This window comes from Somniosus microcephalus, chromosome 3 (genome assembly GCF_052327205.1).
Source record: "Somniosus microcephalus isolate GS21.2 chromosome 3, FLI_Smic_1.0, whole genome shotgun sequence".
Taxonomy (NCBI): domain Eukaryota; kingdom Metazoa; phylum Chordata; class Chondrichthyes; order Squaliformes; family Somniosidae; genus Somniosus; species Somniosus microcephalus.
In genome coordinates, this window is record NC_140989.1 from 142,791,327 (window position 1) to 142,805,370 (window position 14,044).

Here is a 14,044-nt window from a genome sequence, read left to right on the forward strand (position 1 = left end):
TTCCTCAAGAACTCTTTTGTCTCTGTACTCACAAAACAAGTGGCATTGTCACTCACCACGATCTCCGGTAGCCCTTGATTACTGAAGCTCCGATGCAGGCAGTCTATAGTAGTAGTGGCGGAAGCAGAATTTACAGGATAAACATCCATCCATTTGGAATGTGCATCAATGATTATGAGGAACATCTTCCCCATGAATGGACCCGCATAATCTAAGTGCAATCTTCTCCATGGTTTATCCGGCCACTCCCAGGGGTGGAGAGGAGCCGCTGCTGGTGCCTTCCGGTGTTCCTGACAAGTGCTGCATGTCTTGACTAGATTTTCTATCTCCTCATCTAGCTTTGGCCACCACAAGTAACTCCTAGCCAAGGCTTTCATACGCGAGACCCCAGGATGACACTGATGTAGTTGCTCTAGGATAGACTGTCGTGTTGGCTGTGGAATAATCACTCGTGCTCCCCACAACATGCAACCATCCTGCACACTCAGCTCTGTTTTCCTGACACTGTGGGGTGTGAAGTCAGCCCCTTCCGGATGCTGTGGCCATCCCCTCACCACATATTCTCGAACTCTAGACAGTACTGGATCTTTACCTGTCCATGTTCTTACTTGCTCTGCAGTCACAAGTGCCGTGTCAGTGTCCTCCAACATCAAAACTCTGTCCTCTGGAGCTGCACGGATAGGTGTGCCTGGCAGTGGAAGACAGCTCAAGGCATCTGCGTTCCCATGGCACTTGCCCGCCTTGTAGACGATTACATACTCATATGCCCTCAACATCACTGCCCACCTCTGGATCCGGGGTGACACCATCTGTGGAACTGCTTCCATTTCATTGAAAAGAGAGAGAAGAGGTTTATGATCGGTGCATATGGTGAACTTCCTGCCATATATGTACTTGTGGAACCTCTGTAACCCAAACATTACTGCTAACCCCTCTTTGTCTAACTGGGAATAGTTTTTTTCCGCTGGTGTTAAGAGTTCGGGACATAAACCCTATTGGTCTTTCAGTTCCATCTTCCATGCAGTGTGAAAGAACTGCCCCCACCCCATAAGGTGAAGCGTCACAAGAGAGAATGATGTCTTTCTCTGCATTGTAGTGAACCAGCACATCCAACGACAGCATCAGTTTCTTGGACTGTTCAAATGAAACCCCCTGCTCCTCTCCCCACTGCCACTGTGTCTCCTTGCGCAGTAGTTTGTGAAGAGGTGCTAACACAGTTGACAAGTTTGGTAAAAACCTGTTATAATAGTTCAGCAGTCCCAGGTAAGCTTTTAACTCAGCCACATTTGTAGGAGCAGGGGCGTCCTGCAGTGCTTGTACCTTCTCCTTGAGTGGATGGAGCCCGGTGGCATCCACTCTGTGTCCCAGGAACACTGCCTCATTCCCCAGGAAAGTGCACTTACTCCTCTTGAGCCGGAACCCTGCCCTCTTCAATCTCTGTAGTACCTCTCTCAGAGTGCTCAGATGCTCCTGGTCGGTTCTTCCCGTCACCAGAATGTCATCCAGATAGATGGAAACATGTGGAATCCCTTGCAGTACACCTTCGATTGTCCTCTGGAAGATAGCTGGACTAGATGAGACACCAAATGGTAAGCGGTTATATGTAAACAAGCCCTTGTGTGTATTTATGGTGACATACTTCTTTGATTCGTCATCCAGTGTAATCTGCAAGTAGGCATGACTCATATCCAACTTTGTGAATTTCTTTCCTCCAGCCAGGTTTGCAAAGAGATCCTCTGTTTTGGGAATCGGATACTGCTCTAGTTTGGACACCCGATTGACTGTCAATTTATAGTCTCCACAGAGTCTTACCGAATTGTCCGGTTTTAAAACAGGTACTATGGGAGCTGCCCATTCCGAACATTTCACTGGCTCCAGTATGTTCTCTCTCAATAGACGGTCAAGCTCAGCCTCTACCTTTGGCTTCATGGCATAAGGCACAGGTCGTTGTTTAAAAAACCTTGGCGGTGCCTCCTTGTCTACATAAATCTTAGCTGGGGGGCCATTAAATGTGCCAAGTTCCTCCTTGAACACATTCTCATGTTCTCTCAACACTTCTTGCAAAGTCAACTGTTTGCCCGCATCTATTTGATGTACTGCTCCCCAGTCTAATTTAAGTTCTTTTATCCAGCCCCGACCTAACAGGTTTGGTCCGTTACCCGATACTATATCAGCTGGTAGCTGTTCCACTGTGTCCCTGTGTTGCACAGTTACATTAGCTGTACCTAATGTCGCTACTCGTTCACCTGTATATGTTTTAAGATGCAGGGAGCAAGGCTTTAACTCTGGAACTTTTGCACGGTTCCACAATTTTGAGCACTCTGCCTTGTTCATTATGGTCACACCGCACCCTGTATCCACTTCAAAGTTCACCTTAGAGTCATTTACTGTCAGTTGCAATGTGATAGGAGCCACTTTTGGAATGTTCTTTAACATGCTATACATTATGAACATATCCTCTTCTTCCTCAGCTTCTCCGCTGATGTGGTGTGCTCCATGTTTTTTCACTTCTCTCCCTTGGTTTTGCTGTCCTCCCCCTTTTGGTTTGGATTCCTCCACAGGTGATTTTGCCCTGCAAGCTCGTTTTATGTGTCCTTGTTTCCCACACTTGTAGCACTTTTCCTCCAGAAACCGGCATTCACTCGCCAGGTGATCGCCCTTGCATCTATAACATGCCTTCACATGCTCACGTTGTGGTTTCTGACGCATGTTCAACTTGTGCACAACAACCTGACCTGCAACTTGCGTAGCATTAGCCCTGTCTGAACCCTGTATTTCTTTTACATCTCGGTTCGCTGTCTCTATGGCTTGAGCAAGTTCCAATGCTTTTTCATAAGTAAGCCCAGTCTCGGATAATAATCTGTGCTGCATTCGGTCATCCATTATTCCGCAAACTAGCTTATCTCTCAGCATTTCCTTCAGGTTGTTCCCATAATTGCAATCTTGTGCTAATTTACACAACACCACTACATAGTCCATTACACTCTCTTCCTCTTTCCTGTTCCTTGAATTAAACTTGAACCGCTGTACAATCTCACTAGGCTTAGGGTTGAAATGTTCTTTTAGCAAGGCCACTAATTCAACAAATGATTTGTCTCCAGGCTTTTCAGGACTGAGCAGATTCTTCATCAAACTGTAGGTTTGGCTTCCCACTGAACTAAGCAGAATGGCTTTCCTTTTTCCGGCATCATTTATTTCATTTGCTTCGAAAAAAATAACCCAAAACTTCACAGTATTCCTCCCAGGTTTGTGTTTGACTATCAAAAGCGGAAACCATTCCTACCATGGCAGCCATGCTCTCTTCCAGCTGGTAGCTAACCGTAGCTTGTAATTTTGTTGTTTAAACGTCCTGGCAGACTTTTCTTCTTTGTTCAGGGTCCTTTAGTTACCTCGTCGCCAAATGTGATAAATCCATGTCGTGAGACAAGGACTCGAAGAGGCGAGGTATTAGGATTAATAAGAGTACTTTATTAAACGACTGCGAAACAACCAGGCAGGCTTACATCCAGGCATTGCACCCTTGCTGACCTTGACAGGAAGCAAACCTCTGACCTTAACAGGAAGCAAACCTCTGACCTTAGCAGCAGCATTGGCTACAGCACCACCTGGTGGCTAACCTTAATCATAACATCCCAGATTACTATATTTACATTGCCGTCGGGGCGGGTGCGGGGGGCCGTGGATTGTGTTGAAGCGACGTGTCTTGCAGTGGCTTTTTAACAAAGCCACTGCAATTGAATCAGACTTCCGGGTTCCCGACCAATTAACTGGAGTGGGTCTGATGAAGTCACGGATGACTCGACTTCAGCTCAGCTATTTAAAGGAGCAATGCACAGATGACAGTTGGAAGGTTGGTGGAGGTGCAAGAGACGTTGTAGGGGGAGAGAGTGCATTGTGTAAAGAGTAATTTGCTTGTTGGTATATAAATTTATACAGATTGATAATCAAAAATGAAGGCTCAGTGCCAAAAGGCTGCCCCCCAGATTTAGTGATGCCTCCCTGGAAATTCTGCTCCAAGGAGTCAGTGCCCACAGGGAGGACCTCTTCCCTGGTGATGGGAGGAAGAGGCCAGCAGCCAAGACCAAGAGGGCATGGCTGGAGATCTCGGAGGAAGTGAGCAGCAGGAGTATGGTACCCAGGTCGTGGATACAGTGCAAGTAGTGTTGTCAGCTGGTATCTCACAGATCACACGTGAGCAAGAGCAGATGGTGGAGACAGAGACAGCAGTGGAGAGTCCTCGTTGGAGGGTGCAGGACGCTCCAAGCTGTGCTCCGCTAGATGAAGATGCTGAACCTCGGGGGCCATCGACAAAGAGGAGCAGCAAAATATACGGGAAGCACCGGCAGCCTTTCCAGCTGCGATGTGCTAGATTGTAGGGAAAATGGAGGAGTCCATCTCCATCTCCAATATGAGCAGCACAATGTCGCAGGCCATGACTAGGATGTGCTCTTCCATTGAAAGGGTGGCCACCTGCATGGAGCATCAAATGCGCCAGTCGAACGAGTGCATGTTTGCTGTGAACAACAGCTTGCAGACTCTGATTGCAGTCATATCCAGGATAGATAGAAACCTAGAGTTGGCCGTTCATCGCCCCACTGATGTGCAGCAAGGTGCTCTCCAGCTCCTTGCTAGTAGGGAAGTGCAGGTGGGCCATGAGAGGGATAATGGTGAGAGGGGACATGGAAGTTGGTTCAGCATCTGGGTGCCATATGGGTGCACTGGTGCAACTTAACTAAATCGTGCCATGATGAGGCCGTCCCGGCCTCCTGCGCAGCAATGTGCGCCACTGCTGGTGCCTTGTCCGCCGCTGCTGGTGCCTTGTCCGCCGCTGCTGGTGCCTTGTCCGCCGCTGCTGGTGCCTTGTCCATTTCAGGTTGCTCCTCCTCCTCTTCGTGTTCTTCCTACTCTTCCTCCTCATCCATCTCCTCCTCCGAAGAGGCTCTGCGCTCTGCTCCTCCTGCAGCTCCAATCCTCACTACTGCGCTCTGTTCTGCATACCATGATGATTCTGGAGACCCTGGCTGGTGTGTACTCAAGGGCTCCTCCAGATCTGTCAAGGCATTTGAAGCGCATCTTCAGCATCCCTATTGTTTGCTCTATGACGCATCTCATCGTCATGTGGCTTTGATTGTAGCGCTCTTTGGCCTCATTGCTTGGTCTCCTCAAGAGTGTCATCAGCCACGTCTTCAGTGGATATACCTTGTCTCCAAGCAGCCAGCCGGTAAGTCTGGTCGAAAGTGCGAAGAGCTGAGGGAGAGTGGACGGGCGCAGGATGAATGAGTCATGACAGCTGTCAGGGAATCTGGCACACACATGCATGATGATCTTTATGTGGTTGCAGACGAGCTGCACATTGAGGGAGTGGAAGCCCTTACGGTTCACAAACTCTCCTGGGTGATCTGGGGTGCCTTGATGGGCACATGTGTGCAGTCAATGACGCCGCAAAGCCGAGTGCCCGCTCAGTCTAACTGGCTTCATCAGTGTACATAAGTGCCTGACTTGTTAAACATGGCATCGGTCACTTGGGTGATGCATTTGTGGGCGGCTGACTGCGAGATCCTGCAAATGACTCCTGCAGATCCCTGGAAGGAGCCTGAGGGGATGAAGTTGAGGGCAGTGGCGACTTTGACAGCCACTGGTAACGCGTATCCACCAGGTTCACTTGGCAGCAGGTCTTCTTCCAGCAGGCCACAAATGTCTGCCACAATCTGACGTGACAGCCTGAGCCTCTTGAGGCACTGCTGCTAATCCTCTGCCTATACCCTGTGTTGGGGTATCACCTCCTGCAAGGTGCACCCCATGCTCACCCCTTCTCTCCTGTGGAGTGGCAGGTCGGTCAGGAGAAGGCTGCTGCTGCTACTGCTGGTGTTGTTGCTGTTGGGGCTCATCTTGGTCCGAATCTGCGGTCCAAGGTGAAACAGCATAAGCGGCACCCATTCTGATCTGATATATGCCAGGTAAAATCAGAGACACAATCCTCCAATGTCGTGAGAGTGACTTCCAACATTGTAGAAATCACCTGCAAACTCCTGAAAGAAAACGCACAGCACAAATGGTGTCAGCAAGAGCCTTTGTCTTAGGCAAGGAAGCAGGTGTGAGTATTTCTGTGACTTTTCTTTAACTGACATTTGTTCAACTCCCACAACAGGCGCTCGACTCTCACCTTACTTTCACTGGCGATGTTCAGCAAGCCCGGAAATCCCATGGACAGCCAGTAAAAGCTGCAACATCAGGTAAAAAAGCTGTTAGTAGCCTCTTTATGAGCTCTAAACTGCTTTAATTAGGTCACCCGCCTCTCCCGAGGGGGTCTTTGGCGCACTGATTAACACGCCTGAGTTAAAGGCGGAAGCCAGCAGGTTGAAGCCAGCTTCCCGATGCCCTGTCAATTTCAGCACTTTTAACTGCAAAGTAAAAATTCCGGCCCATGCCCCTTACTCCAGGTGCCTTGTATCGGTTGGATCAAAAACTTGTCACACTCAGTACACCCGGTACCCGAATATTACAATAAAATGTTACAATATCTGATTAACCAACTGTCAGCCCACAGGTGCAAACATTGACTGGATCAACAACCTCACCAAATACTAATAACAACAACTTGCATTTATATAGAACCTTTAACATAGTAAAACCGAGGCGCTTCGAGCGATTATCAAACAAAATTTGACACCGAGCCACGTAAGGAGAAATTAGGGCAGGTGGGAAAAGCTTGGTCAAAGAGGCAGGTTTTAAGGAGCATCTTAAAGGAGGAAAGAGAGGTAGAGAGGTTTAGGGAGGTAATTGCAGAGCTTAGGGCCTCGGCAGCTGACGGCACGGCCGCCAAGCGAGGAGCGATTCAAATCAGGGATGCTCAAGATGCCAGAATTGGAGGAGCGCAGAGATCTCGGAGGGTTGTAGGGCTGGAGGAGATTACAGAGATAGGGAGGGGCGAGGCCATGGAGGGATTTGAAAACAAGGATCAGAATTTTAAAGTTGAGGCGTTGCTGGATCGGGAGCCAATGTCGGTCAGCGAGCACAGGGGTGATGGGTGAACGGGACTTGGTGCGAGTTAGGGTACGGGCAGCAGAGTTTTGGATGAACTGAAGTTTATGGAAAGTAGAACTCTACAAAGCAAGGCTCACAAATTTAACAGAAATAGTCCTTTTTAAAAAAAAAAATGTGAGTCTCCCTCTAGATAAGGATCGCGAGTGGAGCAGGCCTGGCTCCTGTTCTGCAATATTGAATTTTGGCACGGTGCCTAAAACAGGTGTTAAGCGCCTGACTTACATACATAAGGGGCCTAACGCCAGTTTTAGGCAGCAGCCAGGGATGCCTAAAAAATTGCCTGACCTGATATTGGATGTTGGTCCCCGAAATTGAACGGGGCATAAAACAGGCAGAAGAGGTCCAAATTCTACCCCAATGTGTTTTAGAACCAACAAGGGAACAGGCCAGACTAGATTTAGTGATGAGTAACGGACCAGAATTAGTTAACAATCTGACAGTAAGGGAACATCTTGCAAATAATGACCATATTATTACTGAATTTAATATTAAGTTTGAGAGGGTGAAGAGGGAGTCACAAATTAAGGTTTTAAATTGAATTACTGCAAACGTCGAAGGGATGAGAAATAAATTGATGACAGTAAACCTACAGACAGCGGGAAGTATTAAAGAAGTAGTTGGTATGATACAAAACCAATGCACACCCCTAAAAGGCAAAGGCTCCACTTGTGTAGTTAAGCAACCATGGTGAACAAAGTAAGAGACAGTAAACTAAAAGAAAAGGCTTACACAAATGCAAGGAAAAGGAGAAATTCAGCAGACTGGGAGAACTATCAAAAGCAACAAGGGCGATACAAAGAAAGTAATAAAAGGTGCAAGAAGGAATATTAAAACAATCTTGCAATGGATATCAAAGCTAATAGCAGATGTTTTTTATAAATATGTTAAGAACATAAGCAATAGAAGAAGGAGTAGGCCATATGGCCCCTTGAGCCTGCTCCACCATTCAATATGATCATGGCTGAACTTCTACATCAACTCCACTTTCCCGCCATATCCCCATAGAGTCCAAAAATCTAGTAATCTCAGTCTTGAATATACTCAGCGACTGAGCATCCACAGCCCTCTGGGGTAGAGAATTCCAAAGATTCACCACCCTCTGAGTGAAGAAATTCCTCAGCTCAGTCCTAAATGGCCAACCCCTTATCCTGAGACTATGACCCCTAGTTCTAGACTCCCCAGCCAGGGGAAACAGCCTCTCAGCATCTACTCTGTCAAGCCCTCTGAGAATTTTAAATGTTTCAATAAGATCACCTCTCGTTAGTCTAAACTACAGAGAATATAGGCCCATTCTCCTCAATCTCTCTTCACAGGACAGCCCTCTCATCCCAGAAATCAATCTATATTAAGAGAGAGAGTGGTAAAGTGGAATATGGGCCCATTAAAGTAGATGCTGGCGAGCCATTAATGGACAATAAGGGAATGGCGGAATTGTTAAATGAGGACTTTATATCTGCTTTCACAGTGGAGAAAGAGAACAAAATACCAGTGGTACAAGGGAACCTGAAAATAAGGCAATGGATGGAACTTAGTGGATTTAATATAAGTAAAAAAAAGGTAATGGAAAAAATAATGAGGCTTACGATAGACAAATCTCTAGGACCTGATGGCTTTCACCCCAGAGTATTATAAGAAATAAGTGAGAAAATTGCAGATGTATTAGTCATAATTTTGCAAAGCTCTCTAGATTCAGGAATTGTACCTTTGGTTTGGAAAATTGAAAATGTCACTCCATTATTTAAGAAGGGAAAGAGAGAGAAACAAAGTAACTACAGACCTGTCAGTTTAACATCAATTGTAGGGAAGTTACTGGAATCTATCATCAGTGATATCTGATGGCCCTGATTTAAACTCCAGTTCCCGAATTAAAATTAAGTCGGGTCTCAATGATGTTACGGGGCCACAACATGCATATGTAAAGAAGGACCCTGTTGGCTCTGGGCGTGTGGCCTTACTGCCTGCTCAGGAGAGTAGGTTAAGATTGTAGATGTTGCGATCATGGCAGCTTTCGGACAGGTAAGAGCCAGGGCGATTTTAACTGCCCACTCGCCAGGTTTTTGCTGAGCGAGTAGGGCTAAAATCACCCCCTGAGTGACTGAGCACTTGAACAAGTATGAGCTGATCAAAGAGAGTCAACATTTGCAAAGGGTAGGTCATGTCTGATTAATTGAGTTGAGTTTTTTGAGGCCACTAGCATGGTGGATACGGGAGTGTATATGGATGTTGTCCATAAGGCTTTTGATAAGGTTCCAAACAAGAAATTATTACCAAAAATGAAAGCGCATAAAATTGGAGGTAACTTTGTGACATAGCTTGGTAATTGGTTGAGAGGTAGGACACAGAGAGTTGGGGTAAAGGACATGTTCTCAGATTGATGGGATTTGACAAGTGGTGTCCCCCAGGGATCTGTAATGGGGGTCTCAGCTTTTTACCATATATTATTGACTTGGATGAAGGAATAGAGACTTGTATATCCAAGTTTGCAGATGACACTAAGTTAGGAGGGACGGTAAGTTGTGTGGATAGGAGCAGGAAATTACAAAGGAACATAGATAGACTAATGGAGTGTGCAAAACTATGACAGATGGAGTTCAACGTGGGGAGTATAAGATCACCAACTTTGCATCTGGCAAAGACAAATTGGAAATTTCTCTTAATGGTGAGAAGCTAAGAGGTGTGGAGGAGCAAACAGTTTTAGGTATCCGTGCGCACAAATCACTAAAAGATAAAGAAAAAGAAAGACTTACATTTATATAGCGCCTTTCACGACCACCGGATGTCTCAAAGCACTTTACAGCCAAAGAAGTACTTTTGGAGTGTAGTCACTGTTGTAGTGTGGGAAACACGGCAGCCAATTTGCACACAGCAAGCTCCCACAAACAGCAATGTGATAATGACCAGATAATCTGGTTTTTTTTTGTTATTTGATTGAGGGATAAATATTGGCCAGCACACCGTGGATAACTCCCCTGCTCTTCTTTGAAATAGCACCATGGGATCTTTTACGTCCACCTGAGAGAACAGACGGGGCCTCGGTTTAACGTCTCATCCGACAGACGGCACCTCTGACAGTGCAGCACTCCCTCAGCACTGCACTGGAGTGTCAGCCTAGATTTTATGTGCTCAAGTCCCTGGAGTGGGACTTGAACCCACAAACCTTCATGACTCAGAGATGAGTGTGAGTGTGCTACCCACTGAGCCACAGCTGACACAAGAACAAAAATGAATTAAAAAAGCTAATGGGATGTTGGTTTTTATCTCAAGGGGGGTGAAATTCAAAAGTGAGGAAATGATGCTTCAGTTGTACAGAGCCATAGCTAGACCTCATCTGGAGTACTACGTTCAGTTTTGGGCACCGAACCTCAGGAGATTCAAAATGATAGCGGGGCGTAAAAGGTTAAATTATGCCTAAACTTGGTTTGTATTTCTTTGAGTTTAGAGTTGATCCAATTGAGGTCTTTAAAAATGATAAAGGGATTCGATAGGGTAGCTAGAGAGAAACTATTTACTCTGGTGGGGAAATCCAGGACAAGGGGGCACAATCGTAAAATTAGAGTTGGGTGGGAAATCAGGAAGTACTTTTTGACCTAAAGGGTAGCAAAAATCTGGAAGTCTCTCCCCCAAAAGGCTGTGGTTGCTGGATCAATTGACACTTTCAAGACTAAGATCAAAAGATTTTTGTTAGGCATGGGTATCAAGGGATTTGGAGCAAATGTGGGTAAATGGAGTTGAGGTACAAATCAACCATGATCTAATTGAATGATGGAATAGGTCTGAGGGTCTGAATGGCCTACTCTTGTTCCTATATTCCTATTGTAACAGCAAACAAACTCAAAGATAGCTAGAAATAGGCTTTTTTACTGCATCTGTATAAGTTCAGTGTAGGCCCTTTAAATTTTCTTCTGCCTTCTCCGTGACAATCCTTAACCCCCGTTTTGTGCTGGTGTGCATATAAATGAGCACAAAATAGAAATGATGGAAAATGGGATGTCTGACACCATCACACCACTGAAAACGTTGGAGAAAATGGGGCGGGTTGTAAAGTGGCCAGGAATCCACTGGTACAGGTCTCCGTCCCGTTTCTTGCTGCCACCCACCGAATTAGTGGCCAAAATGATCAGGAAATGGCCACTGGAGGCTCAAGCCTTTTACTTGTTGCTGAATACTGGTCAGCAGATTTAACAGGCCTCTTCTACACGCAACAACTATTCACCAAACAAGTGAATGAGTGACATAAGTTCATGGAGAGATCTTTTATTCCAAAGCATGTGATTCATGCACTTTCTTTCACTGTGTGAAGTATCTGGTTACTAGGCTAGGGGAATGCCAGTACTAATTCTTAATGGGGCATGTACCCAAGCTTTATGCTTCAGAGTTGAAGAAACATAAAATTAAGTAGAATAGCAACAAATGTAGTAATCACGCAACACCTTTGTCTGCCTCTCAGTTTTGTCTTTACAAATGGGTAAAATAGGCAAGCCTGTTTATTTTTTCCATTAGGCAAAGAAATCAGGCATAAAAGACTCAAAATCCAATTATATGAAACCATGTGATGTGCTTGAAGATCACCTATCAAGGTAGCAGATTCATACCAGCAATAAAATGCACTCTGAAACTATTACATTACATAGAATTTCCAGCAAAGAAACAGGCCACTTAGCCCAACTGGTTCATGCCGATGTTTGTACTCCACATGAGCCTCCTCCCGCCCTGCTACCTCTAACCCTATCAACATATCCTTCAACTCCTCTATGCCTCACGCACTTATCTAGCTTCCCCCTAGATGCATCTATGCTATTCACCTTAACTTTTCCCTGTGGTAGCGAGCTCCACATTCTAACCACTCTCTGGGTAAAGACATTTCTCCTGAATTCTTTACTGAATTTTTTAGTGACAATGTTTAACTTATGGCCCTTAGTTTTGGACTCCCCCCCCCCCCTCCCCCCCCCACAAGTTGAAACATCTTCTCTACGTGTACCCTGTCAAATCACTTCATAATTTTAGGTCAGCCTTCTCTTTTCTAGAGAGAAGAGCCCCAGCCTGTTCAGTTTTTCCTGATAGTTATAACCTCTCAGTTTTGGTATCATACGTGTAAATCTTTTTTGCACCTTCTCCAGTGCCCCTATCTCCTTTTTGTAATATGGAGACCAGAACTGTGCACAGTGCTCCAAGTGTGGTCTAACCAAGGTTCTACACAAGTTTAACATAACCTCTCTGCTTTTCAATTCTATTCCTCTAGAAATTAACCCCATGCAAAGGGTTCTTAAGTTGCTGCCAAATTACTAGCACAAAGCATAATTCAAGACACGCTTCAAAAACCCAAAGCTGAGTGGAACGTGGCCACTGACAGATTGTTAATCAGTGAGGGCTTTGTACATGGAATTGTCGTTGAAGAGTTAAAACTGAAATAATTTAGACACTTATCTTCACAAAACTGAGAAATGCAACGAAAGAATGAAGCAACAGAAAAACGCTGAAAGAGTCCAACCCAATAACAATTTCATGTCAATGCAGAAAGGCACAATATACACAGTAGGACTAGCCGGCCAAGGTTGCACATCACACTGCTGCACAAAAGTCCAGATTTATAGACCGGAGCTTATTTTCCACCAGAAGAATTAAACTATTTGCCGATGATTAATGGATCTTTCACATCGACTCCGCAATCCCCTACAGGCTCATGAAAATGATTTGTCACCTTAGCTTTTCTGCAAGCTAGCCAACAGCTGACTGATTCAATTTACGATTCTTCTTCATTGGAATTGAGGGAAAGGACAACTTCAAAAGACAATTAAATGAAACTGCTTCACCAGTATTATATGACCAGTAACCTGTCATATGAAAATATGATCCTAAACAGTAATTAAAAGGTCGGGTGGGGTGGGGGGATCTGAGTGGGTTAGCACACTGCACCAACACCTCGTTGACCTGAATTTGAATCCAGTTCAGGTTTTTGGGAAAGTTTCTTCCTGCTGGATACAAGACCCTTGTAAAATTCAAATGAGTTTCAAAGTGTCAACCCAATTGCTACTAATGTGGTCCCATAACATTAAACTTTAGGCAATTAATTAGCACTAGACTGGTAATCTCACTGCAATTCAATGCAAATGCCATACCATGGAGTAGGGCGTAGAGGCTGGAGATGAGGCACATTGTTGTAACAGTATAGGAGATTTATTCTCTCAGCTGATTGCGCGGCAGCTAACCAGGGAGAACTTGATGTTGGCACTGGGCCCCTGACTGTACATCTTGGGACACTAGTGTACAAACACTAATGCATTCTTCTGAAATCCCTCTCTCCGCCATTTTTGCAGGGGTGTTAACCATTTAAAATGTGGTTTAACATCCACATTAAAATGGTTGAGAGAGGAATTTCAGATAAATGTATTAAGGGTGTGTGATAATAATAATAACTTCCAGGAAGTTATGTCATCACTTCCTGTGAACTGTGAACTATGAACTGTGTACATACCTCACTTCCTGTTGGACTGGTATAAATACTGGACTGTTCAGTATTGTAAGAGGCTTCTACCAGAGGCATGGTAAAGACCTCTCTTGTATATAGTGTGTTTGTAAGTTGCTTAAAGCTTACCTTAAAGTTACTTGATGTGTAAGACTCCTTTTTCTTACATCAGGGTGTGTATACTATTCTGCCCTGATGTATTTCAGCACCAGGATGCCATAAAATGGGAAATATTCCATTCTCCACTTTTAACCTTTTTAAATCTATATATAAATATATACATTTGTGTCCATCCAATGCCTGCCCATCCACCTATTCATTTCCAGTCATCTAGGTTCTGTGCCAACCATGTCTCAGCTCTGATTGGCCTCTGTATTGTTGATCATGTGGTTACTAGGGACCAATCAACTGTAACATTCAGTACACTGCCATCTTGCTTCATGTCCTGTACAATTGTGCAGGGGCTGCTTCAGCCTCACCTGGCCTAATCTGCTTTCCAAGTGTCGAACCCCAGTGTGCTCCTTCAATCTCTAGGCC

General features: G+C 45.1%; 1 protein-coding gene across 11 annotated transcripts in view; it reads right to left on the minus strand.

Moving 5' to 3' along the window:
• plcb1 (phospholipase C beta 1) overlaps nucleotides 1-14,044 on the minus strand; it is a 1,372,871-nt gene that overhangs the window by 142,214 nt on the left and 1,216,613 nt on the right. The gene's annotated exons all lie outside the window — the stretch shown is intronic.